This window comes from Scyliorhinus torazame, unplaced genomic scaffold (genome assembly GCF_047496885.1).
Source record: "Scyliorhinus torazame isolate Kashiwa2021f unplaced genomic scaffold, sScyTor2.1 scaffold_58, whole genome shotgun sequence".
Classification (NCBI taxonomy): Eukaryota; Metazoa; Chordata; class Chondrichthyes; order Carcharhiniformes; family Scyliorhinidae; genus Scyliorhinus; species Scyliorhinus torazame.
The window spans coordinates 692,120-717,428 of NW_027307785.1; positions in this window are offsets into that span (position 1 = coordinate 692,120).

The window sequence follows — 25,309 nt, forward strand, 5'->3', positions numbered from 1 at the left end:
CCCTCTTTCACCCTCCTTCGTCTTGTTTTGCTCTCTTTCACCCTCCTTCGTCTCGTTTCGCTCTCTTTCACCTACCTTCATCTCGTTTCGCTCTCTTTCACCCACCATCGTCTGGTTTCGCTCTCTTTCACCCTCCTTCGTCTTGTTTCGCTCTCTTTCACCCTCCTTCGTCTCGTTTCGCTCTCTTTCACCCTCCTTCATCTCGTTTCGCTCCCTTTCACCCTCCTTTGTCTCGTTTCGCTCTCTTTCACCTTCCTTCGTCTCGTTTCACTCTCTTTCACCCTCCTTCGTATCGTTTCGCTCTCTTCCAACCTCCTTCATCTTGTTTCGCTCTCTTTCAACTTCCTTCGTCTCGTTTCGCTGTCTTTCACCCTCCTTCTTCTCGTTTCGCTCTGTTACACCCGCCTTCGTCTCGTTTCGCCCTCTTTCACCCTCCTTCGTCTCGTTTCACTCTCTTTCACCCTCCTTCGTCTCGTTTCGCCCTCTTTCACCCTCCTCGTCTTGTTTCGCTCTCTTTCACCCTCCATCGTCTCGTTTCGCTCTCTTTCACCCTCCTTCATCTCGTTTCGCTCTCTTTCACCCTCCTTCGTCTTGTTTCGGTCTCTTTCACACTCCTTTGCCTTGTTTCGCTCTCTTTCACCCACCTTCATCTTGTTTCGCTCTCTTTCACCCTCCTTCGCCTCGTTTCGGTCTCTTTCATCCTCCTTCGTCTCGTTTCGTTCTCTTTCACCCACCATCGTCTCGTTTCGCTCTCTTTGACCGTCCTTCGTCTCGTTTAGCTCTCTTTCATACTCATTCGTCTTGTTTCGCTCTGTTTTACACTCCTTCATCTCGTTTTGTTCTCTTTCACCCTTCTTCGTCTCGTTTCGCTCTCTTTCACCCTCCTTCGTCTTGTTTCGCTCTGTTCCACCCGCCTTCGTCTCGTTTCGCCATCTTTCACCCTCCTTCTTCTCGTTTCACTCTCTTTCACACTCCTTCGTCTCGTTTCATTCTCTTTCACCCTCCTTCGTCTCGCTCCACTCTCTTTCACCCTCCTTCGACTCCTTTCGCTCTCTTTCACCCTCCTTCGTCTCGTTTCGCTCTCTTTCACCCTCCTTCGTCTCGTTTCGCTCTCTTTCACCCTCCTTCATCTCGTTTTGCTCTCTTTCACCTTCCTTCCTCTCGTTTCGCTGTCTTTCACCCTCCTTCGTCTTGTTTCGCTCTCTTTCACCCTCCTGCGTCTCGTTTCGCTCTCTTTCACACTCCACCGTCTCGTTTCGCTCTCTTTCACCCTCCTTCGTCTCGTTTCGCTCTCTTACAGCCTCCTTCGTCTTGTATCGCTCTGTTGCACCCGCCTTCGTCTCGTTTCGCCCTCTTTCACCCTCCTTCGTCTTGTTTCGCTCTCTTTCGCCCTCCTTCGTCTCGCTTCGCTCTCTTTCACCCTCCTTCCTCTCGTTTCGCTCTCTTTCAACCTCCTTCTTCTCGTTTCGCTCTCTTTCACCCTCCTTTGTCTTGTTTCGCTCTCTTTGACCCTCCTTCATCTCGTTTCGCTCTCTTTCACCCTCCTTCATCTCGTTTCGCTCTCTTTCACCCTCCTTATTCTCGTTTCGCTCACTTTCACCCTCCTTCGTCTCGTTCCGCTCTCTTTCACCCTCATTCGTCTCGTTTCGGTCTCTTTCACCCTCCTTCGTCTCGTTCCACTCTCTTTCACTCTCCTTCGACTCCTTTCGCTCTCTTTCACCCTCCTTTATCTCATTTCACTCTCTTTCACCCTCCTTCGTCTCCTTTCGCTCTCTTTCACCCTCCTTCGTCTCGCTTCGCTCTCTTTCACCCTCCACCGTCTCGTTTCGCGCTCTTTCAGCCTCCTTCGTCTCGTTTCGCTCTCTTTCACGCTCCTTCGTCTTGTTTTGCTCTCTTGCACACGCCTTCGTCTCGTTTCGCCCTCTTTCACCCTCCTTCGTCTTGGTTCGCTCTCTTTCACCCTCCTTCGTCTCGTTTCGCTCTCTTTCACCTACCTTCATCTCGTTTCGCTCTCTTTCACCCACCATCGTCTGGTTTCGCTCTCTTTCACCCTCCTTCGTCTTGTTTCGCTCTCTTTCACCCTCCTTCGTCTTGTTTCGCTCTCTTTCACCCTCCTTCATCTCCTTTCGCTCCCTTTCACCCTCCTTTGTCTCGTTTTGCTCTCTTTCACCTTCCTTCGTCTCGTTTCACTCTCTTTCACCCTCCTTCGTATCGTTTCGCTCTCTTCCAACCTCCTTCTTCACGTTTCGCTCTCTTTCAACCTCCTTCGTCTCGTTTCGCTCTCTTTCACCCTCCTTCTTCTCGTTTCGCTCTGTTACACCCGCCTTCGTCTCGTTTCGCCCTCTTTCACCCTCCTTCGTCTCGTTTCACTCTCCTTCACCCTCCTTCGTCTCGTTTCGTTCTCTTTCACCCTCCTTCGTCTCGCTCCGCTCTCTTTCACCCTCCTTCGACTCCTTTCGCTCTCTTTCACACTCCTTCGTCTCGTTTCGCACTGTTTCACACTCATTCGTCTCGTTTTGCTCTCTTTCACTCTCCTTCGTCTCGTTTCGCTCTCTTTCACCCTCCTTCGTCTTGTTTCGCTCTGTTGCACTCGCCTTTGTCTCGTTTCGCCCTCTTTCACCCTCCTTCGTCTTGTTTCGCTCTCTTTCACCCTCCTTCGTCTCGTTTCGCTCTCTTTCACCCTCCTTCCTCTCGTTTCGCTCTCTTTCAACCTCCTTCTTCTCGTTTCGCTCTCTTTCACCCTCCTTCGTCTCGTTTCGCTCTCTTTGACCCTCCTTCATCTCGTTTCGCTCTCTTTCACCCTCCTTCATCTCGTTTCGCTCTCTTTCACCCTCCTTATTCTCGTTTCGCTCACTTTCACCCTCCTTCGTCTCGTTCCGCTCTCCTTCACCCTCCTTTGTCTCGTTTCAGTCTCTTTCACCCTCCTTCGTCCCGTTCCACTCTCTTTCACCCTCCTTCCACTCCTTTCACTCTCTTTCACCCTCCTTTATCTCATTTCGCTCTCTTTCACCCTCCTTCGTCTCCTTTCGCTCTCTTTCACCCTCCTTCGTCTCGTTTCGCTCTCTTTCACCCTCCACCATCTCGTTTCGCTCTCTTTCACCCTCCTTCGTCTCGTTTCGCTCTCTTTCACGCTCCTTCGTCTTGTTTCGCTCTCTTGCACCCGCCTTCATCTCGGTTCGCCCTCTTTCACCCTCCTTCGTCTTGTTTCGCTCTCTTTCACCCTCCTTCGTCTCGTTTCGCTCTCTTTCACCTACCTTCATCTCGTTTCGCTCTCTTTCACCCACCATCGTCTGGTTTCGCTCTCTTTCACCCTCCTTCGTCTTGTTTCGCTCTCTTTCACCCTCCTTCGTCTCGTTTCGCTCTCTTTCACCCTCCTTCATCTCGTTTCGCTCCCTTTCACCCTCCTTTGTCTCGTTTCGCTCTCTTTCACCTTCCTTCGTCTCGTTTTGCTCTCTTCCAACCTCCTTCATCTCGTTTCGCTCTCTTTCAACCTCCTTCGTCTCGTTTCGCTCTCTTTCACCCTCCTTCTTCTCGTTTCGCTCTGTTACACCCGCCTTCGTCTCGTTTCGCCCTCTTTCACCCTCCTTCGTCTCGTTTCACTCTCTTTCACCCTCCTTCGTCTCGTTCCGTTCTCTTTCACCCTCCTTCGTCTCGCTCCGCTCTCTTTCACCCTCCTTCGACTCCTTTCGCTCTCTTTCACAATCCTTCGTCTCGTTTCGCTCTGTTTCACACTCCTTCATCTCGTTTTGCTCTCTTTCACTCTCCTTCGTCTCGTTTCGCTCTCTTTCACCCTCCTTCGTCTTGTTTCGCTCTGTTGCACTCGCCTTTGTCTCGTTTCGCCCTCTTTCACCCTACTTCGTCTTGTTTCGCTCTCTTTCACCCTCCTTCGTCTCGTTTCGCTCTCTTTCACCCTCCTTCCTCTCGTTTCGCTCTCTTTCAACCTCCTTCTTCTCGTTTCGCTCTCTTTCACCCTCCTTTGTCTCGTTTCGCTCTCTTTGACCCTCCTTCATCTCGTTTCGCTCTCTTTCACCCTCCTTCATCTCGTTTCGCTCTCTTTCACCCTTCTTATTCTCGTTTCGCTCACTTTCACCCTCCTTCGTCTCGTTCCGCTCTCCTTCACCCTCCTTCGTCTCGTTTCGGTCTCTTTCACCCTCCTTCGTCTCTTTCCACTCTCTTTCACCCTCCTTCGACTCCTTTCACTCTCTTTCACCCTCCTTTATCTCATTTCGCTCTCTTTCACCCTCCTTCGTCTCCTTTCGCTCTCTTTCACCCTCCTTCGTCTCGCTTCGCTCTCTTTCACCCTCCACCGTCTTGTTTCGCTCTCTTTCACCCTCCTTCGTCTCGTTTCGCTCTCTTTCACGCTCCTTCGTCTTGTTTCGCTCTCTTGCACCCGCCTTCGTCTCGGTTCGCCCTCTTTCACCCTCCTTCGTCTTGTTTCGCTCTCTTTCACACTCCTTCGTCTCGTTTCGCTCTCTTTCACCTACCTTCATCTCGTTTCGCTCTCTTTCACCCACCATCGTCTGGTTTCGCTCTCTTTCACCCTCCTTCGTCTTGTTTCGCTCTCTTTCACCCTCCTTCGTCTCGTTTCGCTCTCTTTCACCCTCCTTCATCTCGTTTCGCTCTCTTCCAACCTCCTTCATCTCGTTTCGCTCTCTTTCAACCTCCTTCGTCTCGTTTCGCTCTCTTTCACCCTCCTTCTTCTCGTTTCGCTCTGTTACACCCGCCTTCGTCTCGTTTCACTCTCTTTCACCCTCCTTCGTCTCGTTTCGCTCTGTTACACCCGCCTTCGTCTCGTTCCGTTCTCTTTCACCCTCCTTCGTCTCGCTCCGCTCTCTTTCACCCTCCTTCGACTCCTTTCGCTCTCTTTCACAATCCTTCGTCTCGTTTCGCTCTGTTTCACACTCCTTCATCTCGTTTTGCTCTCTTTCACTCTCCTTCGTCTCGTTTCGCTCTCTTTCACCCTCCTTCGTCTTGTTTCGCTCTGTTGCACTCGCCTTTGTCTCGTTTCGCCCTCTTTCACCCTACTTCGTCTTGTTTCGCTCTCTTTCACCCTCCTTCGTCTCGTTTCGCTCTCTTTCACCCTCCTTCCTCTCGTTTCGCTCTCTTTCAACCTCCTTCTTCTCGTTTCGCTCTCTTTCACCCTCCTTTGTCTCGTTTCGCTCTCTTTGACCCTCCTTCATCTCGTTTCGCTCTCTTTCACCCTCCTTCATCTCGTTTCGCTCTCTTTCACCCTTCTTATTCTCGTTTCGCTCACTTTCACCCTCCTTCGTCTCGTTCCGCTCTCCTTCACCCTCCTTCGTCTCGTTTCGGTCTCTTTCACCCTCCTTCGTCTCTTTCCACTCTCTTTCACCCTCCTTCGACTCCTTTCACTCTCTTTCACCCTCCTTTATCTCATTTCGCTCTCTTTCACCCTCCTTCGTCTCCTTTCGCTCTCTTTCACCCTCCTTCGTCTCGCTTCGCTCTCTTTCACCCTCCACCGTCTTGTTTCGCTCTCTTTCACCCTCCTTCGTCTCGTTTCGCTCTCTTTCACGCTCCTTCGTCTTGTTTCGCTCTCTTGCACCCGCCTTCGTCTCGGTTCGCCCTCTTTCACCCTCCTTCGTCTTGTTTCGCTCTCTTTCACACTCCTTCGTCTCGTTTCGCTCTCTTTCACCTACCTTCATCTCGTTTCGCTCTCTTTCACCCACCATCGTCTGGTTTCGCTCTCTTTCACCCTCCTTCGTCTTGTTTCGCTCTCTTTCACCCTCCTTCGTCTCGTTTCGTTCTCTTTCACCCTCCTTCATCTCGTTTCGCTCTCTTCCAACCTCCTTCATCTCGTTTCGCTCTCTTTCAACCTCCTTCGTCTCGTTTCGCTCTCTTTCACCCTCCTTCTTCTCGTTTCGCTCTGTTACACCCGCCTTCGTCTCGTTTCACTCTCTTTCACCCTCCTTCGTCTCGTTTCGCTCTGTTACACCCGCCTTCGTCTCGTTTCGCCCTCTTTCACCCTCCTTCGTCTCGCTCCGCTCTCTTTCACCCTCCTTCGACTCCTTTCGCTCTCTTTCACCCTCCTTCGTCTCGTTTCGCTCTGTTTCACACTCCTTTGTCTCGTTTTGCTCTCTTTCACTCTCCTTCGTCTCGTTTCGCTCTCTTTCACCCTCCTTCGTCTTGTTTCGCTCTGTTGCACTCGCCTTTGTCTCGTTTCGCCCTCTTTCACCCTCCTTCGTCTTGTTTCGCTCTCTTTCACCCTCCTTCGTCTCGTTTCGCTCTCTTTCACCCTCCTTCCTCTCGTTTCGCCCTCTTTCAACCTCCTTCTTCTCGTTTCGCTCTCTTTCACCCTCCTTTGTCTCGTTTCGCTCTCTTTGACCCTCCTTCATCTCGTTTCGCTCTCTTTCACCCTCCTTCATCTCGTTTCGCTCTCTTTCACCCTCCTTATTCTCGTTTCGCTCACTTTCACCCTCCTTCGTCTCGTTCCGCTCTCCTTCACCCTCCTTCGTCTCGTTTCGATCTCTTTCACCCTCCTTCGTCTCGTTCCACTCTCTTTCACCCTCCTTCGACTCCTTTCACTCTCTTTCACCCTCCTTCGTCTCCTTTCGCTCTCTTTCACCCTCCTTCGTCTCGTTTCGCTCTCTTTCACCCTCCACCGTCTCGTTTCGCTCTCTTTCACCCTCCTTCATCTAGTTTCGCTCTCTTTCACGCTCCTTCGTCTTGTTTCGCTCTCTTTCACCCTCCTTCGTCTCGTTTCGCTCTCTTTCACCCTCCTTCATCTCGTTTCGCTCCCTTTCACCCTCCTTTGTCTCGTTTCGCTCTCTTTCACCTTCCTTCGTCTCGTTTCACTCTCTTTCACCCTCCTTCGTATCGTTTCGCTCTCTTCCAACCTCCTTCGTCTCGTTTCGCCCTCTTTCACCCTCCTTCTTCTCGTTTCACTCTCTTTCACACTCCTTCGTCTCGTTTCATTCTCTTTCACCCTCCTTCGTCTCGCTCCACTCTTTTTCACACTCCTTCGACTCCTTTCGCTCTCTTTCACCTTCCTTCCTCTCGTTTCGCTGTCTTTCACCCTCCTTCGTCTTGTTTCGCTCTCTTTCACCCTCCTGCGTCTCGTTTCGCTCTCTTTCACGCTCCACCGTCACGTTTCGCTCTCTTTCACCCTCCTTCATCTCGTTTCGCCCTCTTTCAGCCTCCTTCGTCTTGTATCGCTCTGTTGCACCCGCCTTCGTCTCGTTTCGCCCTCTTTCACACTCCTTCGTCTTGTTTCGCTCTCTTTCGCCCTCCTTCGTCTCGTTTCGCTCTCTTTCACCCTCCTTCCTCTCGTTTCGCTCTCTTTCAACCTCCTTCTTCTCGTTTCGCTCTCTTTCACCCTCCTTTGTCTCGTTTCGCTCTCTTTGACCCTCCTTCATCTCGTTTCGCTCTCTTTCACCCTCCTTCATCTCGTTTCGCTCTCTTTCACCCTCCTTATTCTCGGTTCGCTCACTTTCACCCTCCTTCGTCTCGTTCCGCTCTCTTTCACCCTCCTTCGTCTCGTTTCGGTCTCTTTCACCCTCCTTCGTCTCGTTCCACTCTCTTTCACTCTCCTTCGACTCCTTTCGCTCTCTTTCACCCTCCTTTATCGCATTTCGCTCTCTTTCACCCTCCTTCGTCTCCTTTCGCTCTCTTTCACCCTCCTTCGTCTCGCTTCGCTCTCTTTCACCCTCCACCGTCTCGTTTCGCTCTCTTTCAGCCTCCTTCGTCTCGTTTCGCTCTCTTTCACGCTCCTTCGTCTTGTTTCGCTCTCTTGCACCCTCCTTCGTCTCATTTCGGTCTCTTTCACCCTCCTTCGTCTCGTTCCACTCTCTTTCACTCTCCTTCGACTCCTTTCGCTCTCTTTCACCCTCCTTTATCTCATTTCGCTCTCTTTCACCCTCCTTCGTCTCCTTTCGCTCTCTTTCACCCTCCTTCGTCTCGCTTCACTCTCTTTCACCCTCCACCGTCTCGTTTCGCTCTCTTTCAGCCTCCTTCGTCTCGTTTCGCTCTCTTTCACGCTCCTTCGTCTTGTTTCGCTGTCTTGCACCCGCCTTCGTCTCGTTTCGCCCTCTTTCACCCTCCTTCGTCTTGTTTCGCTCTCTTTCACCCTCCTTCGTCTCGTTTCGCTCTCTTTCACCTACCTTCATCTCGTTTCGCTCTCTTTCACCCACCATCATCTGGTTTCGCTCTCTTTCACCCTCCTTCGTCTTGTTTCGCTCTCTTTCACCCTCCTTCGTCTCGTTTCGCTCTCTTTCACCCTCTTTCATCTCGTTTCGCTCCCTTTCACCCTCCTTTGTCTCGTTTCGCTCTCTTTCACCTTCCTTCGTCTCGTTTCACTCTCTTTCACCCTCCTTCGTATCGTTTCGCTCTCTTCCAACCTCCTTCATCTCGTTTCGCTCTCTTTCAACCTCCTTCGTCTCGTTTCGCTCTCTTTCACCCTCCTTCTTCTCGTTTCGCTCTGTTACACCCGCCTTCTACTCGTTTTGCCCTCTTTCACCCTCCTTCGTCTCGTTTCACTCTCTTTCACCCTCCTTCATCTCGTTTCGTTCTCTTTCACCCTCCTTCGTCTCGCTCCGCTCTCTTTCACCCTCCTTCGACTCCTTTCGCTCTCTTTCACCCTCCTTCGTCTCGTTTCGCTCTGTTTCACACTCCTTCGTCTCGTTTTGCTCTCTTTCACTCTCCTTCGTCTCGTTTCGCTCTCTTTCACACTCCTTCGTCTTGTTTCGCTCTGTTGCACTCGCCTTTGTCTCGTTTCGCCCTGTTTCACCCTCCTTCGTCTTGTTTCGCTCTCTTTCACCCTCCTTCGTCTCGTTTCGCTCTCTTTCACCCTCCTTCCTCTCGTTTCGCTCTCTTTCAACCTCCTTCTTCTCGTTTCGCTCTCTTTCACCCTCCTTTGTCTCGTTTCGCTCTCTTTGACCCTCCTTCATCTCGTTTCGCTCTCTTTCACCCTCCTTCATCTCGTTTCGCTCTCTTTCACCCTCCTTATTCTCGTTTCGCTCACTTTCACCCTCCTTCCTCTCGTTCCGCTCTCCTTCACCCTCCTTTGTCTCGTTTCAGTCTCTTTCACCCTCCTTCGTCTCGTTCCACTCTCTTTCACCCTCCTTCCACTCCTTTCACTCTCTTTCACCCTCCTTTATCTCATTTCGCTCTCTTTCACCCTCCTTCGTCTCCTTTCGCTCTCTTTCACCCTCCTTCGTCTCGTTTCGCTCTCTTTCACCCTCCACCGTCTCGTTTCGCTCTCTTTCACCCTCCTTCGTCTCGTTTCGCTCTCTTTTACGCTCCTTCGTCTTGTTTCGCTCTCTTGCACCCGCCTTCGTCTCGGTTCGCCCTCTTTCACCGTCCTTCGTCTTGTATCGCTCTCTTTCACCCTCCTTGTCTCGTTTCGCTCTCTTTCACCTACCTTCATCTCGTTTCGCTCTCTTTCACCCACCATCGTCTGGTTTCGCTCTGTTTCACCCTCCTTCGTCTTGTTTCGCTCTCTTTCACCCTCCTTCGTCTCGTTTCGCTCTCTTTCACCCTCCTTCATCTCGTTTCGCTCCCTTTCACCCTCCTTTGTCTCGTTTCGCTCTCTTTCACCTTCCTTCGTCTCGTTTCACTCTCTTTCACCATCCTTCGTATCGTTTCGCTTTCTTTCACCCTCCTTCTTCTCGTTTCGCTCTGTTACACCCGCCTTCGTCTCGTTTCGCCCTCTTTCACCCTCCTTCGTCTCGTTTCACTCTCTTTCACCCTCCTTCGTCTCGTTTCGTTCTCTTTCACCCTCCTTCGTCACGCTCCGCTCTCTTTCACCCTCCTTCGACTCCTTTCGCTCTCTTTCACCCTCCTTCGTCTCGTTTCGCTCTGTTTCACACTCCTTTGTCTCGTTTTGCTCTCTTTCACTTTCCTTCGTCTCGTTTCGCTCTCTTTCACCCTCCTTCGTCTTGTTTCGCTCTGTTGCACTCGCCTTTGTCTCGTTTCGCCCTCTTTCACCCTCCTTCGTCTTGTTTCGCTCTCTTTCACCCTCCTTCGTCTCGTTTCGCTCTCTTTCACCCTCCTTCCTCTCGTTTCGCTCTCTTTCAACCTCCTTCTTCTCGTTTCGCTCTCTTTCTCCCTCCTTTGTCTCGTTTCGCTCTCTTTGACCCTCCTTCATCTCGTTTCGCTCTCTTTCACCCTCCTTCATCTCGTTTCGCTCTCTTTCACCCTTCTTATTCTCGTTTCGCTCACTTTCACCCTCCTTCGTCTCGTTCCGCTCTCCTTCACCCTCCTTCGTCTCGTTTCGGTCTCTTTCACCCTCCTTCGTCTCGTTCCACTCTCTTTCACCCTCCTTCGACTCCTTTCACTCTCTTTCACCCTCCTTTATCTCATTTCGCTCTCTTTCACCCTCCTTCGTCTCCTTTCGCTCTCTTTCACCCTCCTTCGTCTCGTTTCGCTCTCTTTCACCCACCATCGTCTGGTTTCGCTCTCTTTCACCCTCCTTCGTCTTGTTTCGCTCTCTTTCACCCTCCTTCGTCTCGTTTCGCTCTCTTTCACCCTCGTTCATCTCGTTTCGCTCCCTTTCACCCTCCTTTGTCTCGTTTCGCTCTCTTTCACCTTCCTTCGTCTCGTTTCACTCTCTTTCACCCTCCTTCGTATCGTTTCGCTCTCTTTCACCCTCCTTCTTCTCATTTCGCTCTGTTACACCCGCCTTCGTCTCGTTTCGCCCTCTTTCACCCTCCTTCGTCTCGTTTCACTCTCTTTCACCCTCCTTCGTCTCGTTTCGTTCTCTTTCACCCTCCTTCGTCTCGCTCCGCTCTCTTTCACCCTCCTTCGACTCCTTTCGCTCTCTTTCACCCTCCTTCGTCTCGTTTCGCTCTGTTTCACACTCCTTCGTCTCGTTTTGCTCTCTTTCACTTTCCTTCGTCTCGTTTCGCTCTCTTTCACCCTCCTTCGTCTTGTTTCGCTCTGTTGCACTCGCCTTTGTCTCGTTTCGCCCTCTTTCACCCTCCTTCGTCTTGTTTCGCTCTCTTTCACCCTCCTTCGTCTCGTTTCGCTCTCTTTCACCCTCCTTCCTCTCGTTTCGCTCTCTTTCAACCTCCTTCTTCTCGTTTCGCTCTCTTTCACCCTCCTTTGTCTCGTTTCGCTCTCTTTGACCCTCCGTCATCTCGTTTCGCTCTCTTTCACCCTCCTTCATCTCGTTTCGCTCTCTTTCACCCTTCTTATTCTCGTTTCGCTCACTTTCACCCTTCTTCGTCTCGTTCCGCTCTCCTTCACCCTCCTTCGTCTCGTTTCGGTCTCTTTCACCCTCCTTCGTCTCGTTCCACTCTCTTTCACCCTCCTTCGACTCCTTTCACTCTCATTCACCCTTCTTTATCTCATTTCGCTCTCTTTCACCCTCCTTCGTCTCCTTTCGCTCTCTTTCACCCTCCTTCGTCTCGTTTCGCTCTCTTTCACCCTCCACCGTCTCGTTTCGCTCTCTTTCACCCTCCTTCGTCTGGTTTCGCTCTCTTTCACGCTCCTTCGTCTTGTTTCGCTCTCTTGCACCCGCCTTCGTCTTGGTTCGCCCTCTTTCACCCTCCTTCGACTTGTTTCGCTCTCTTTCACCCTCCTTCGTCTCGTTTCGCTCTCTTTCACCCTCCTTCCTCTCGTTTCGCTCTCTTTCAACCTCCTTCTTCTCGTTTCGCTCTCTTTCACCCTCCTTTGTCTCGTTTCGCTCTCTTTGACCCTCCTTCATCTCGTTTCGCTCTCTTTCACCCTCCTTCATCTCGTTTCGCTCTCTTTCACCCTCCTTATTCTCGTTTCGCTCACTTTCACCCTCCTTCCTCTCGTTCCGCTCTCCTTCACCCTCCTTTGTCTCGTTTCAGTCTCTTTCACTCTCCTTCGTCTCGTTCCACTCTCTTTCACCCTCCTTCCACTCCTTTCACTCTCTTTCACCCTCCTTTATCTCATTTCGCTCTCTTTCACCCTCCTTCGTCTCCTTTCGCTCTCTTTCACCCTCCTTCGTCTCGTTTCGCTCTCTTTCACCCTCCACCGTCTCGTTTCGCTCTCTTTCACCCTCCTTCGTCTCGTTTCGCTCTCTTTTACGCTCCTTCGTCTTGTTTCGCTCTCTTGCACCCGCCTTCGTCTCGGTTCGCCCTCTTTCACCCTCCTTCGTCTTGTATCGCTCTCTTTCACCCTCCTTGTCTCGTTTCGCTCTCTTTCACCTACCTTCTTCTCGTTTCGCTCTCTTTCACCCACCATCGTCTGGTTTCGCTCTGTTTCACCCTCCTTCGTCTTGTTTCGCTCTCTTTCACCCTCCTTCATCTCGTTTCGCTCTCTTTCACCCTCCTTCATCTCGTTTCGCTCCCTTTCACCCTCCTTTGTCTCGTTTCGCTCTCTTTCACCTTCCTTCGTCTCGTTTCACTCTCTTTCACCCTCCTTCGTATCGTTTCGCTTTCTTTCACCCTCCTTCTTCTCGTTTCGCTCTGTTACACCCGCCTTCGTCTCGTTTCGCCCTCTTTCACCCTCCTTCGTCTCGTTTCACTCTCTTTCACCCTCCTTCGTCTCGTTTCGTTCTCTTTCACCCTCCTTCGTCACGCTCCGCTCTCTTTCACCCTCCTTCGACTCCTTTCGCTCTCTTTCACCCTCCTTCGTCTCGTTTCGCTCTGTTTCACACTCCTTCGTCTCGTTTTGCTCTCTTTCACTTTCCTTCGTCTCGTTTCGCTCTCTTTCACCCTCCTTCGTCTTGTTTCGCTCTGTTGCACTCGCCTTTGTCTCGTTTCGCCCTCTTTCACCCTCCTTCGTCTTGTTTCGCTCTCTTTCACCCTCCTTCGTCTCGTTTCGCTCTCTTTCACCCTCCTTCCTCTCGTTTCGCTCTCTTTCAACCTCCTTCTTCTCGTTTCGCTCTATTTCACCCTCCTTTGTCTCGTTTCGCTCTCTTTGACCCTCCTTCATCTCGTTTCGCTCTCTTTCACCCTCCTTCATCTCGTTTCGCTCTCTTTCACCCTTCTTATTCTCGTTTCGCTCACTTTCACCCTCCTTCGTCTCGTTCCGCTCTCCTTCACCCTCCTTCGTCTCGTTTCGGTCTCTTTCACCCTCCTTCGTCTCGTTCCACTCTCTTTCACCCTCCTTCGACTCCTTTCACTCTCTTTCACCCTCCTTTATCTCATTTCGCTCTCTTTCACCCTCCTTCATCTCCTTTCGCTCTCTTTCACCCTCCTTCGTCTCGTTTCGCTCTCTTTCACCCACCATCGTCTGGTTTCGCTCTCTTTCACCCTCCTTCGTCTTGTTTCGCTCTCTTTCACCCTCCTTCGTCTCGTTTCGCTCTCTTAAACCCTCGTTCATCTCGTTTCGCTCCCTTTCACCCTCCTTTGTCTCGTTTCGCTCTCTTTCACCTTCCTTCGTCTCGTTTCACTCTCTTTCACCCTCCTTCGTATCGTTTCGCTCTCTTTCACCCTCCTTCTTCTCATTTCGCTCTGTTACACCCGCCTTCGTCTCGTTTCGCCCTCTTTCACCCTCCTTCGTCTCGTTTCACTCTCTTTCACCCTCCTTCGTCTCGTTTCGTTCTCTTTCACCCTCCTTCGTCTCGCTCCGCTCTCTTTCACCCTCCTTCGACTCCTTTCGCTCTCTTTCACCCTCCTTCGTCTCGTTTCGCTCTGTTTCACACTCCTTCGTCTCGTTTTGCTCTCTTTCACTTTCCTTCGTCTCGTTTCGCTCTCTTTCACCCTCCTTCGTCTTGTTTCGCTCTGTTGCACTCGCCTTTGTCTCGTTTCGCCCTCTTTCACCCTCCTTCGTCTTGTTTCGCTCTCTTTCACCCTCCTTGTCTCGTTTCGCTCTCTTTCACCTACCTTCTTCTCGTTTCGCTCTCTTTCACCCACCATCGTCTGGTTTCGCTCTGTTTCACCCTCCTTCGTCTTGTTTCGCTCTCTTTCACCCTCCTTCATCTCGTTTCGCTCTCTTTCACCCTCCTTCATCTCGTTTCGCTCCCTTTCACCCTCCTTTGTCTCGTTTCGCTCTCTTTCACCTTCCTTCGTCTCGTTTCACTCTCTTTCACCCTCCTTCGTATCGTTTCGCTTTCTTTCACCCTCCTTCTTCTCGTTTCGCTCTGTTACACCCGCCTTCGTCTCGTTTCGCCCTCTTTCACCCTCCTTCGTCTCGTTTCACTCTCTTTCACCCTCCTTCGTCTCGTTTCGTTCTCTTTCACCCTCCTTCGTCACGCTCCGCTCTCTTTCACCCTCCTTCGACTCCTTTCGCTCTCTTTCACCCTCCTTCGTCTCGTTTCGCTCTGTTTCACACTCCTTCGTCTCGTTTTGCTCTCTTTCACTTTCCTTCGTCTCGTTTCGCTCTCTTTCACCCTCCTTCGTCTTGTTTCGCTCTGTTGCACTCGCCTTTGTCTCGTTTCGCCCTCTTTCACCCTCCTTCGTCTTGTTTCGCTCTCTTTCACCCTCCTTCGTCTCGTTTCGCTCTCTTTCACCCTCCTTCCTCTCGTTTCGCTCTCTTTCAACCTCCTTCTTCTCGTTTCGCTCTATTTCACCCTCCTTTGTCTCGTTTCGCTCTCTTTGACCCTCCTTCATCTCGTTTCGCTCTCTTTCACCCTCCTTCATCTCGTTTCGCTCTCTTTCACCCTTCTTATTCTCGTTTCGCTCACTTTCACCCTCCTTCGTCTCGTTCCGCTCTCCTTCACCCTCCTTCGTCTCGTTTCGGTCTCTTTCACCCTCCTTCGTCTCGTTCCACTCTCTTTCACCCTCCTTCGACTCCTTTCACTCTCTTTCACCCTCCTTTATCTCATTTCGCTCTCTTTCACCCTCCTTCATCTCCTTTCGCTCTCTTTCACCCTCCTTCGTCTCGTTTCGCTCTCTTTCACCCACCATCGTCTGGTTTCGCTCTCTTTCACCCTCCTTCGTCTTGTTTCGCTCTCTTTCACCCTCCTTCGTCTCGTTTCGCTCTCTTAAACCCTCGTTCATCTCGTTTCGCTCCCTTTCACCCTCCTTTGTCTCGTTTCGCTCTCTTTCACCTTCCTTCGTCTCGTTTCACTCTCTTTCACCCTCCTTCGTATCGTTTCGCTCTCTTTCACCCTCCTTCTTCTCATTTCGCTCTGTTACACCCGCCTTCGTCTCGTTTCGCCCTCTTTCACCCTCCTTCGTCTCGTTTCACTCTCTTTCACCCTCCTTCGTCTCGTTTCGTTCTCTTTCACCCTCCTTCGTCTCGCTCCGCTCTCTTTCACCCTCCTTCGACTCCTTTCGCTCTCTTTCACCCTCCTTCGTCTCGTTTCGCTCTGTTTCACACTCCTTCGTCTCGTTTTGCTCTCTTTCACTTTCCTTCGTCTCGTTTCGCTCTCTTTCACCCTCCTTCGTCTTGTTTCGCTCTGTTGCACTCGCCTTTGTCTCGTTTCGCCCTCTTTCACCCTCCTTCGTCTTGTTTCGCTCTCTTTCACCCTCCTTCGTCTCGTTTCGCTCTCTTTCACCCTCCTTCCTCTCGTTTCGCTCTCTTTCAACCTCCTTCTTCTCGTTTCGCTCTCTTTCACCCTCCTTTGTCTCGTTTCGCTCTCTTTGACCCTCCTTCATCTCGTTTCGCTCTCTTTCACCCTCCTTCATCTCGTTTCGCTCTCTTTCACCCTTCTTATTCTCGTTTCGCTCACTTTCACCCTTCTTCGTCTCGTTCCGCTCTCCTTCACCCTCCTTCGTCTCGTTTCGGTCTCTTTCACCCTCCTTCGTCTCGTTCCACTCTCTTTCACCCTCCTTCGACTCCTTTCACTCTCTTTCACCCTTCTTTATCTCATTTCGCTCTCTTTCACCCTCCTTCGTCTCCTTTCGCTCTCTTTCACCCTCCTTCGTCTCGTTTCGCTCTCTTTCACCCTCCACCGTCTCGTTTCGCTCTCTTTCACCCTCCTTCGACTTGTTTCGCTCTCTTTCACCCTCCTTCGTCTCGTTTCGCTCTCTTTCACCTACCTTCATCTCGTTTCGCTCTCTTTCACCCACCATCGTCTGGTTTCGCTCTCTTTCACCCTCCTTCGTCTTGTTTCGCTCTCCTTCACCCTCCTTCGTCTCGTTTCGCTCTCTTTCACCCTCCTTCATCTCGTTTCGCTCACTTCCAACCTCCTTCATCTCGTTTCGCTCTCTTTCAACCTCCTTCGTCTCGTTTTGCTCTCTTTCACCCTCCTTCTTCTCGTTTCGCCCTGTTACACCCGCCTTCGTCTCGTTTCGCCCTCTTTCACCCTCCTTCGTCTCGTTTCACTCTCTTTCACCCTCCTTCGTCTCGTTTCGCTCTGTTACACCCGCCTTCATCTCGTTTCGCCCTCTTTCACCCTCCTTCGTCTCGTTTCACTCTCTTTCAACCTCCTTCGTCTCGTTTCGCTCTCTTTCACCCTCCTTCTTCTCGTTTCGCCCTGTTACACCCGCCTTCGTCTCGTTTCGCCCTCTTTCACCCTCCTTCGACTCCTTTCGCTCTCTTTCACCCTCCTTCGTCTCGTTTCGCTCTGTTTCACACTCCTTCGTCTCGTTTTGCTCTCTTTCACTCTCCTTCGTCTCGTTTCGCTCTCTTTCACCCTCCTTCGTCTTGTTTCGCTCTGTTGCACTCGCCTTTGTCTCGTTTCGCCCTCTTTCACCCTCCTTCGTCTTGTTTCGCTCTCTTTCACCCTCCTTTGTCTCGTTTCGCTCTCTTTGACCCTCCTTCATCTCGTTTCGCTCTCTTTCACCCTCCTTCATCTCGTTTCGCTCTCTTTCACCCTCCTTATTATCGTTTCGCTCACTTTCACCCTCCTTCGTCTCGTTCCGCTCTCCTTCACCCTCCTTCGTCTCGTTTCGATCTCTTTCACCCTCCTTCGTCTCGTTCCACTCTCTTTCACCCTCCTTCGACTCCTTTCACTCTCTTTCACCCTCCTTCGTCTCCTTTCGCACTCTTTCACCCTCCTTCGTCTCGTTTCGCTCTCTTTCACCCTCCACCGTCTCGTTTCGCTCTCTTTCACCCGCCTTCGTCTCGTTTCGCCCTCTTTCACCCTCCTTCGTCTTGTTTTGCTCTCTTTCACCCTCCTGCGTCTCGTTTCGCTCTCTTTCACCTACCTTCATCTCGTTTCGCTCTCTTTTACCCACCATCGTCTGGTTTCGCTCTCTTTCACCCTCCTTCGTCTTGTTTCGCTCTCTTTCACCCTCCTTCGTCTCGTTTCGCTCTCTTTCACCCTCCTTCATCTCGTTTCGCTCCCTTTCACCCTCCTTTGTCTCGTTTCGCTCTCTTTCACCTTCCTTCGTCTCGTTTCACTCTCTTTCACCCTCCTTCTTCTCGTTTCGCCCTGTTACACCCGCCTTCGTCTCGTTTCGCCCTCTTTCACCCTCCTTCGTCTCGTTTCACTCTCTTTCACCCTCCTTCGTCTCGTTTCGCTCTGTTACACCCGCCTTCATCTCGTTTCGCCCTCTTTCACCCTCCTTCGTCTCGTTTCACTCTCTTTCAACCTCCTTCGTCTCGTTTCGCTCTCTTTCACCCTCCTTCTTCTCGTTTCGCCCTGTTACACCCGCCTTCGTCTCGTTTCGCCCTCTTTCACCCTCCTTCGTCTCGTTTTACTCTCTTTCACCCTCCTTCGTCTCGTTTCGCTCTGTTACACCCGCCTTCATCTCGTTTCGCCCTCTTTCACCCTCCTTCGACTCCTTTCGCTCTCTTTCACACTCCTTCGTCTCGTTTCGCTCTGTTTCACACTCCTTCGTCTCGTTTTTCTCTCTTTCACTCTCCTTCGTCTCGTTTCGCTCTCTTTCACCCTCCTTCGTCTTGTTTCGCTCTGTTGCACTCGCCTTTGTCTCGTTTCGCCCTCTTTCACCCTCCTTCGTCTTGTTTCGCTCTCTTTCACCCTCCTTTGTCTCGTTTCGCTCTCTTTGACCCTCCTTCATCTCGTTTCGCTCTCTTTCACCCTCCTTCATCTCGTTTCGCTCTCTTTCACCCTCCTTATTATCGTTTCGCTCACTTTCACCCTCCTTCGTCTCGTTCCGCTCTCCTTCACCCTCCTTCGTCTCGTTTCGATCTCTTTCACCCTCCTTCGTCTCGTTCCACTCTCTTTCACCCTCCTTCGACTCCTTTCACTCTCTTTCACCCTCCTTCGTCTCCTTTCGCACTCTTTCACCCTCCTTCGTCTCGTTTCGCTCTCTTTCACCCTCCACCGTCTCGTTTCGCTCTCTTTCACCCGCCTTCGTCTCGTTTCGCCCTCTTTCACCCTCCTTCGTCTTGTTTTGCTCTCTTTCACCCTCCTGCGTCTCGTTTCGCTCTCTTTCACCTACCTTCATCTCGTTTCGCTCTCTTTTACCCACCATCGTCTGGTTTCGCTCTCTTTCACCCTCCTTCGTCTTGTTTCGCTCTCTTTCACCCTCCTTCGTCTCGTTTCGCTCTCTTTCACCCTCCTTCATCTCGTTTCGCTCCCTTTCACCCTCCTTTGTCTCGTTTCGCTCTCTTTCACCTTCCTGCGTCTCGTTTCGCTCTCTTTCACCTACCTTCATCTCGTTTCGCTCTCTTTTACCCACCATCGTCTGGTTTCGCTCTCTTTCACCCTCCTTCGTATCGTTTCGCTCTCTTCCAACCTCCTTCATCTTGTTTCGCTCTCTTTCACCTTCCTTCGTCTCGTTTCGCTCTCTTTCACCCTCCTTCTTCTCGTTTCGCTCTGTTACACCCGCCGTCATCTCGTTTCGCCCTCTTTCACCCTCCTTCGTCTCGTTTCACTCTCTTTCACCCTCCTTCGTCTCGTTTCGCCCTCTTTCACCCTCCTTCGTCTTGTTTCGCTCTCTTTCACCCTCCATCGTCTCGTTTCGCTCTCTTTCACCCTCCTTCGTCTCGTTTCGCTCACTTTCACCTTCCTTCATCTCGTTTCGCTCTCTTTCACCCTCCTTCGTCTTGTTTCGGTCTCTTTCACACTCCTTTGTCTTGTTTCGCTCTCTTTCACCCACCTTCATCTTGTTTCGCTCTCTTTCACCCTCCTTCGCCTCGTTTCGGTCTCTTTCACCCTCCTTTAGCAAGGAGTCAGGAGGGCTAGAAGGGGTCATGAAAAGTCATTGGCAAATAGGGTTAAGGAAAATCCCAAGGCTTTTTACACTTACATAAAAAGCAAGAGGGTAGCCAGGGAAAGGGTTGGCCCACTGAAGGATAGGCAAGGGAATCTATGTGTGGAGCCAGAGGAAATGGGCGAGGTACTAAATGAATACTTTGCATCAGTATTCACCAAAGAGAAGGAATTGGTAGATGTTGAGTCTGGAGAAGGGGGTGTAGATAGCCTGGGTCACATTGTGATCCAAAAAGACGAGGTGTTGGGTGTCTTAAAAAATATTAAGGTAGATAAGTCCCCAGGGCCTGATGGGATCTACCCCAGAATACTGAAGGAGGCTGGAGAGGAAATTGCTGAGGCCTTGACAGAAATCTTTGGATACTCGCTGTCTTCAGGGGATGTCCCGGAGGACTGGAGAATAGCCAATGTTGTTCCTCTGTTTAAGAAGGGTGGCAGGGATAATCCCGGGAACTACAGGCCGGTGAGCCTTACTTCAGTGGTAGGGAAATTACTGGAGAGAATTCTTCGAGACAGGATCTACTCCCATTTGGAAGCAAATGGACGTATTAGTGAGAGGCAGCACGGTTTTGTGAAGGGGAGGTTGTGTCTCACTAACTTGATAGAGTTTTTCGAGGAGGTCACTAAGATGATTGATGCAGGTAGGGCAGTAGATGTTGTCTATATGGACTTCAGTAAGGCCTTTGACAAGGTCCCTCATGGTAGACTAGTACAAAAGGTGAAGTCACACGGGATCAGGGGTGAACTGGCAAGGTGGATACAGAACTGGCTAGGCCATAGAAGGCAGAGGGTAGCAATGGAGGGATGCTTTTCTAATTGGAGGGCTGTGACCAGTGGTGTTCCACAGGGATCAGTGCTGGGACCTTTGCTCTTTGTAGTATATATAAATGATTTGGAGGAAAATGTAACTGGTCTGATTAGTAAGTTTGCAGACGACACAAAGGTTGGTGGAATTGCGGATAGCGATGAGGACTGTCTGAGGATACAGCAGGATTTAGATTGTCTGGAGACTTGGGCGGAGAGATGGCAGATGGAGTTTAACCTGGACAAATGTGAGGTAATGCATTTTGGAAGGGCTAATGCAGGTAGGGAATATACAGTGAATGGTAGAACCCTCAAGAGTATTGAAAGTCAAAGAGATCTAGGAGTACAGGTCCACAGATCACTGAAAGGGGCTACACAGGTGGAGAAGGTAGTCAAGAAGGCATACGGCATGCTTGCCTTCATTGGCCGGGGCATTGAGTATAAGAATTGGCAAGTCATGTTGCAGCTGTATAGAACCTTAGTTCGGCCACACTTGGAGTATAGTGTTCAATTCTGGTCGCCACACTACCAGAAGGATGTGGAGGCTTTAGAGAGGGTGCAGAAGAGATTTACCAGAATGTTGCCTGGTATGGAGGGCATAAGCTATGAGGAGCGATTGAATAAACTCGGTTTGTTCTCACTGGAACGAAGGAGGTTGAGGGGCGACCTGATAGAGGTATACAAAATTATGAGGGGCATAGACAGAGTGGATAGTCAGAGGCTTTTCCCCAGGGTAGAGGGGTCAATTACTAGGGGGCATAGGTTTAAGGTGAGAGGGGCAAAGTTTAGAGTAGATGTACGAGGCAAGTTTTTTACGCAGAGGGTAGTGGGTGCCTGGAACTCACTACCGGAGGAGGTAGTGGAGGCAGGGACGATAGGGACATTTAAGGGGCATCTTGACAAATAAATGAATAGGATGGGAATAGAAGGATACGGACCCTGGAAGTGTAGAAGATTGTAGTTTAGTCGGGCAGTATGGTCGGCACGGGCTTGGAGGGCCGAAGGGCCTGTTCCTGTGCTGTACATTTCTTTGTTCTTTGTTTTGTTCTTTGTCTCGTTTCGCTCTCTTTGACCCTCCTTCATCTCGTTTCGCTCTCTTTCACCCTCCTTCATCTCGTTTCGCTCTCTTTCACCCTCCTTATTCTCGTTTCGCTCACTTTCACCCTCCTTCGTCTCGTTCCGCTCTCTTTCACCCTCCTTCGTCTCGTTTCGGTCTCTTTCACCCTCCTTCGTCTCGTTCCACTCTCTTTCACTCTCCTTCGACTCCTATCGCTCTCTTTCACCCTCCTTTATCTCATTTCGCTCTCTTTCACCCTCCTTCGTCTCCTTTCGTTCTCTTTCACCCTCCTTCGTCTCGCTTCGCTCTCTTTCACCCTCCACCGTCTCGTTTCGCTCTCTTTCAGCCTCCTTCGTCTCGTTTCGCTCTCTTTCACGCTCCTTCGTCTTGTTTCGCTCTCTTGCACGCGCCTTCGTCTCGTTTCGCCCTCTTTCACCCTCCTTCGTCTTGTTTCGCTCTCTTTCACCCTCCTTCGTCTCGTTTCGCTCTTTCACCTACCTTCATCTCGTTTCGCTCTCTTTCACCCACCATCGTCTGGTTTCGCTCTCTTTCACCCTCCTTCGTCTAGTTTCGCTCTCTTTCACCCTCCTTCGTCTCGTTTCGCTCTCTTTCACCCTCCTTCATCTCGTTTCGCTCCCTTTCACCCTCCTTTGTCTCCTTTCGCTCTCTTTCACATTCCTTCGTCTCGTTTCACTCTCTTTCACCCTCCTTCGTATCGTTTCGCTCTCTTCCAACCTCCTTCATCTCGTTTCGCTCTCTTTCAACCTCCTTCGTCTCGTTTCGCTCTCTTTCACCCTCCTTCTTCTCGTTTCGCTCTGTTACACCCGCCTTCGTCTCGTTTCGCCCTCTTTCACCCTCCTTCGTCTCGTTTCACTCTCTTTCACCCTCCTTCGTCTCGTTTCGTTCTCTTTCACCCTCCTTCGTCTCGCTCCGCTCTCTTTCACCCTCCTTCGACTCCTTTCGCTCTCTTTCACCCTCCTTCGTTTCGTTTCGCTCTGTTTCACACTCCTTCGTCTCGTTTTGCTCTCTTTCACTCTCCTTCGTCTCGTTTCGCTCTCTTTCACCCTCCTTCGTCTTGTTTCGCTCTGTTGCACTCGCCTTTGTCTCGTTTCGCCCTCTTTCACCCTCCTTCGTCTCGTTTCGCTCTCTTTCACCCTCCTTCCTCTCGTTTCGCTCTCTTTCAACCTCCTTCTTCTCGTTTTGCTCTCTTTCACCCTCCTTTGTCTCGTTTCGCTCTCTTTGACCCTCCTTCATCTCGTTTTGCTCTCTTTCACCCTCCTTCATCTCGTTTCGCTCTCTTTCACCCTCCTTATTCTCGTTTCGCTCACTTTCACCCTCCTTCGTCTCGTTCCGCTCTCCTTCACCCTCCTTTGTCTCGTTTCAGTCTCTTTCACCCTCCTTCGTCTCGTTCCACTCTCTTTCACCCTCCTTCCACTCCTTTCACTCTCTTTCACCCTCCTTTATCTCATTTCGCTCTCTTTCACCCTCCTTCGTCTCGTTTCGCTCTCTTTCACCCTCCACCGTCTCGTTTCGCTCTCTTTCACCCTCCTTCGTCTCGTTTCGCTCTCTTTCACGCTCCTTCGTCTTGTTTCGCTCTCTTGCACCCGCCTTCGTCTCGGTTCGCCCTCTTTCACCCTCCTTCGTCTTGTTTCGCTCTCTTTCACCCTCCTTCGTCTCGTTTCGCTCTCTTTCACCTACCTTCATCTCGTTTCGCTCTCTTTCACCCACCATCGTCTGGTTTCGCTCTCTTTCACCCTCCTTCGTCTTGTTTCGCTCTCTTTCACCCTCCTTCGTCTCGTTTCGCTCTCTTTCACCCTCCTTCATCTCGTTTCGCTCCCTTTCACCCTCCTTTGTCTCGTTTCGCTCTCTTTCACCTTCCTTCGTCTCGTTTCACTCTCTTTCTCCCTCCTTCGTATCGTTTCGCTCTCTTCCAACCTCCTTCATCTCGTTTCGCCCTCTTTCACCCTCTTTCGTCTCGTTTCACTCTCTTTCACCCTACTTCGTCTCGTTTCGTTCTCTTTCACCCTCCTTCGTCTCGCTCCGCTCTCTTTCACCATCCTTCGACTCCTTTTGCTCTCTTTCACCCCCCTTCGTCTCGTTTCGCTCTGTTTCACACTCCTTCGTCTCGTTTTGCTCTCTTTCACTCTCCTTCGTCTCGTTTCGCTCTCTTTCACCCTCCTTCGTCTTTTTTCGCTCTGTTGCACTCGCCTTTGTCTCGTTTCGCTCTCTTTCACCCTCCTTCGTCTCGTTTTGCTCACTTTCACCCTCCTTCGTCTCGATCCGCTCTCCTTCACCCTCCTTCGTCTCGTTTCGGCCTCTTTCACCCTCCTTCGTCTCGTTCCACTCTCTTTCACCCTCCTTCGACTCCTTTCACTCTCTTTCACCCTCCTTTATCTCATTTCGCTCTCTTTCACCCTCCTTCGTCTCCTTTCGTTCTCTTTCACCCTCCTTCGTCTCGCTTCGCTCTCTTTCACCCTCCACCGTCTCGTTTCGCTCTCTTTCAGCCTCCTTCGTCTCGTTTCGCTCTCTTTCACGCTCCTTCGTCTTGTTTCGCTCTCTTGCACGCGCCTTCGTCTCGTTTCGCCCTCTTTCACCCTCCTTCGTCTTGTTTCGCTCTCTTTCACCCTCCTTCGTCTCGTTTCGCTCTTTCACCTACCTTCATCTCGTTTATCTCTTTCACCCACCATCGTCTGGTTTCGCTCTCTTTCACCCTCCTTCGTCTAGTTTCGCTCTCTTTCACCCTCCTTCGTCTCGTTTCGCTCTCTTTCACCCTCCTTCATCTCGTTTCGCTCCCTTTCACCCTCGTTTGTCTCCTTTCGCTCTCTTTCACATTCCTTCGTCTCGTTTCACTCTCTTTCACCCTCCTTCGTATCGTTTCGCTCTCTTCCAACCTCCTTCATCTCGTTTCGCTCTCTTTCAACCTCCTTCGTCTCGTTTCGCTCTCTTTCACCCTCCTTCTTCTCGTTTCGCTCTGTTACACCCGCCTTCGTCTCGTTTCGCCCTCTTTCACCCTCCTTCGTCTCGTTTCACTCTCTTTCACCCTCCTTCGTCTCGTTTCGTTCTCTTTCACCCTCCTTCGTCTCGCTCCGCTCTCTTTCACCCTCCTTCGACTCCTTTCGCTCTCTTTCACCCTCCTTCGTTTCGTTTCGCTCTGTTTCACACTCCTTCGTCTCGTTTTGCTCTCTTTCACTCTCCTTCGTCTCGTTTCGCTCTCTTTCACCCTCCTTCGTCTTGTTTCGTTCTGTTGCACTCGCCTTTGTCTCGTTTCGCCCTCTTTCACCCTCCTTCGTCTTGTTTCGCTCTCTTTCACCCTCCTTCGTCTCGTTTCGCTCTCTTTCACCCTCCTTCCTCTCGTTTCGCTCTCTTTCAACCTCCTTCTTCTCGTTTCGCTCTCTTTCACCCTCCTTTGTCTCGTTTCGCTCTCTTTGACCCTCCTTCATCTCGTCTCGCTCTCTTTCACCCTCCTTCATCTCGTTTCGCTCTCTTTCACCCTCCTTATTCTCGTTTCGCTCACTTTCACCCTCCTTCGTCTCGTTCCGCTCTCCTTCACCCTCCTTTGTCTCGTTTCAGTCTCTTTCACCCTCCTTCGTCTCGTTCCACTCTCTTTCACCCTCCTTCCACTCCTTTCACTCTCTTTCACCCTCCTTTATCTCATTTCGCTCTCTTTCACCCTCCTTCGTCTCGTTTCGCTCTCTTTCACCCTCCACCGTCTCGTTTCGCTCTCTTTCACCCTCCTTCGTCTCGTTTCGCTCTCTTTCACGCTCCTTCGTCTTGTTTCGCTCTCTTGCACCCGCCTTCGTCTCGGTTCGCCCTCTTTCACCCTCCTTCGTCTTGTTTCGCTCTCTTTCACCCTCCTTCGTCTCGTTTCGCTCTCTTTCACCTACCTTCATCTCGTTTCGCTCTCTTTCACCCACCATCGTCTGGTTTCGCTCTCTTTCACCCTCCTTCGTCTTGTTTCGCTCTCTTTCACCCTCCTTCGTCTCGTTTCGCTCTCTTTCACCCTCCTTCATCTCGTTTCGCTCCCTTTCACCCTCCTTTGTCTCGTTTCGCTCTCTTTCACCTTCCTTCGTCTCGTTTCACTCTCTTTCTCCCTCCTTCGTATCGTTTCGCTCTCTTCCAACCTCCTTCATCTCGTTTCGCCCTCTTTCACCCTCTTTCGTCTCGTTTCACTCTCTTTCACCCTACTTCGTCTCGTTTCGTTCTCTTTCACCCTCCTTCGTCTCGCTCCGCTCTCTTTCACCATCCTTCGACTCCTTTTGCTCTCTTTCACCCTCCTTCGTCTCGTTTCGCTCTGTTTCACACTCCTTCGTCTCGTTTTGCTCTCTTTCACTCTCCTTCGTCTCGTTTCGCTCTCTTTCACCTTCCTTCGTCTTTTTTCGCTCTGTTGCACTCGCCTTTGTCTCGTTTCGCTCTCTTTCACCCTCCTTCGTCTCGTTTTGCTCACTTTCACCCTCCTTCGTCTCGATCCGCTCTCCTTCACCCTCCTTCATCTCGTTTCGGCCTCTTTCACCCTC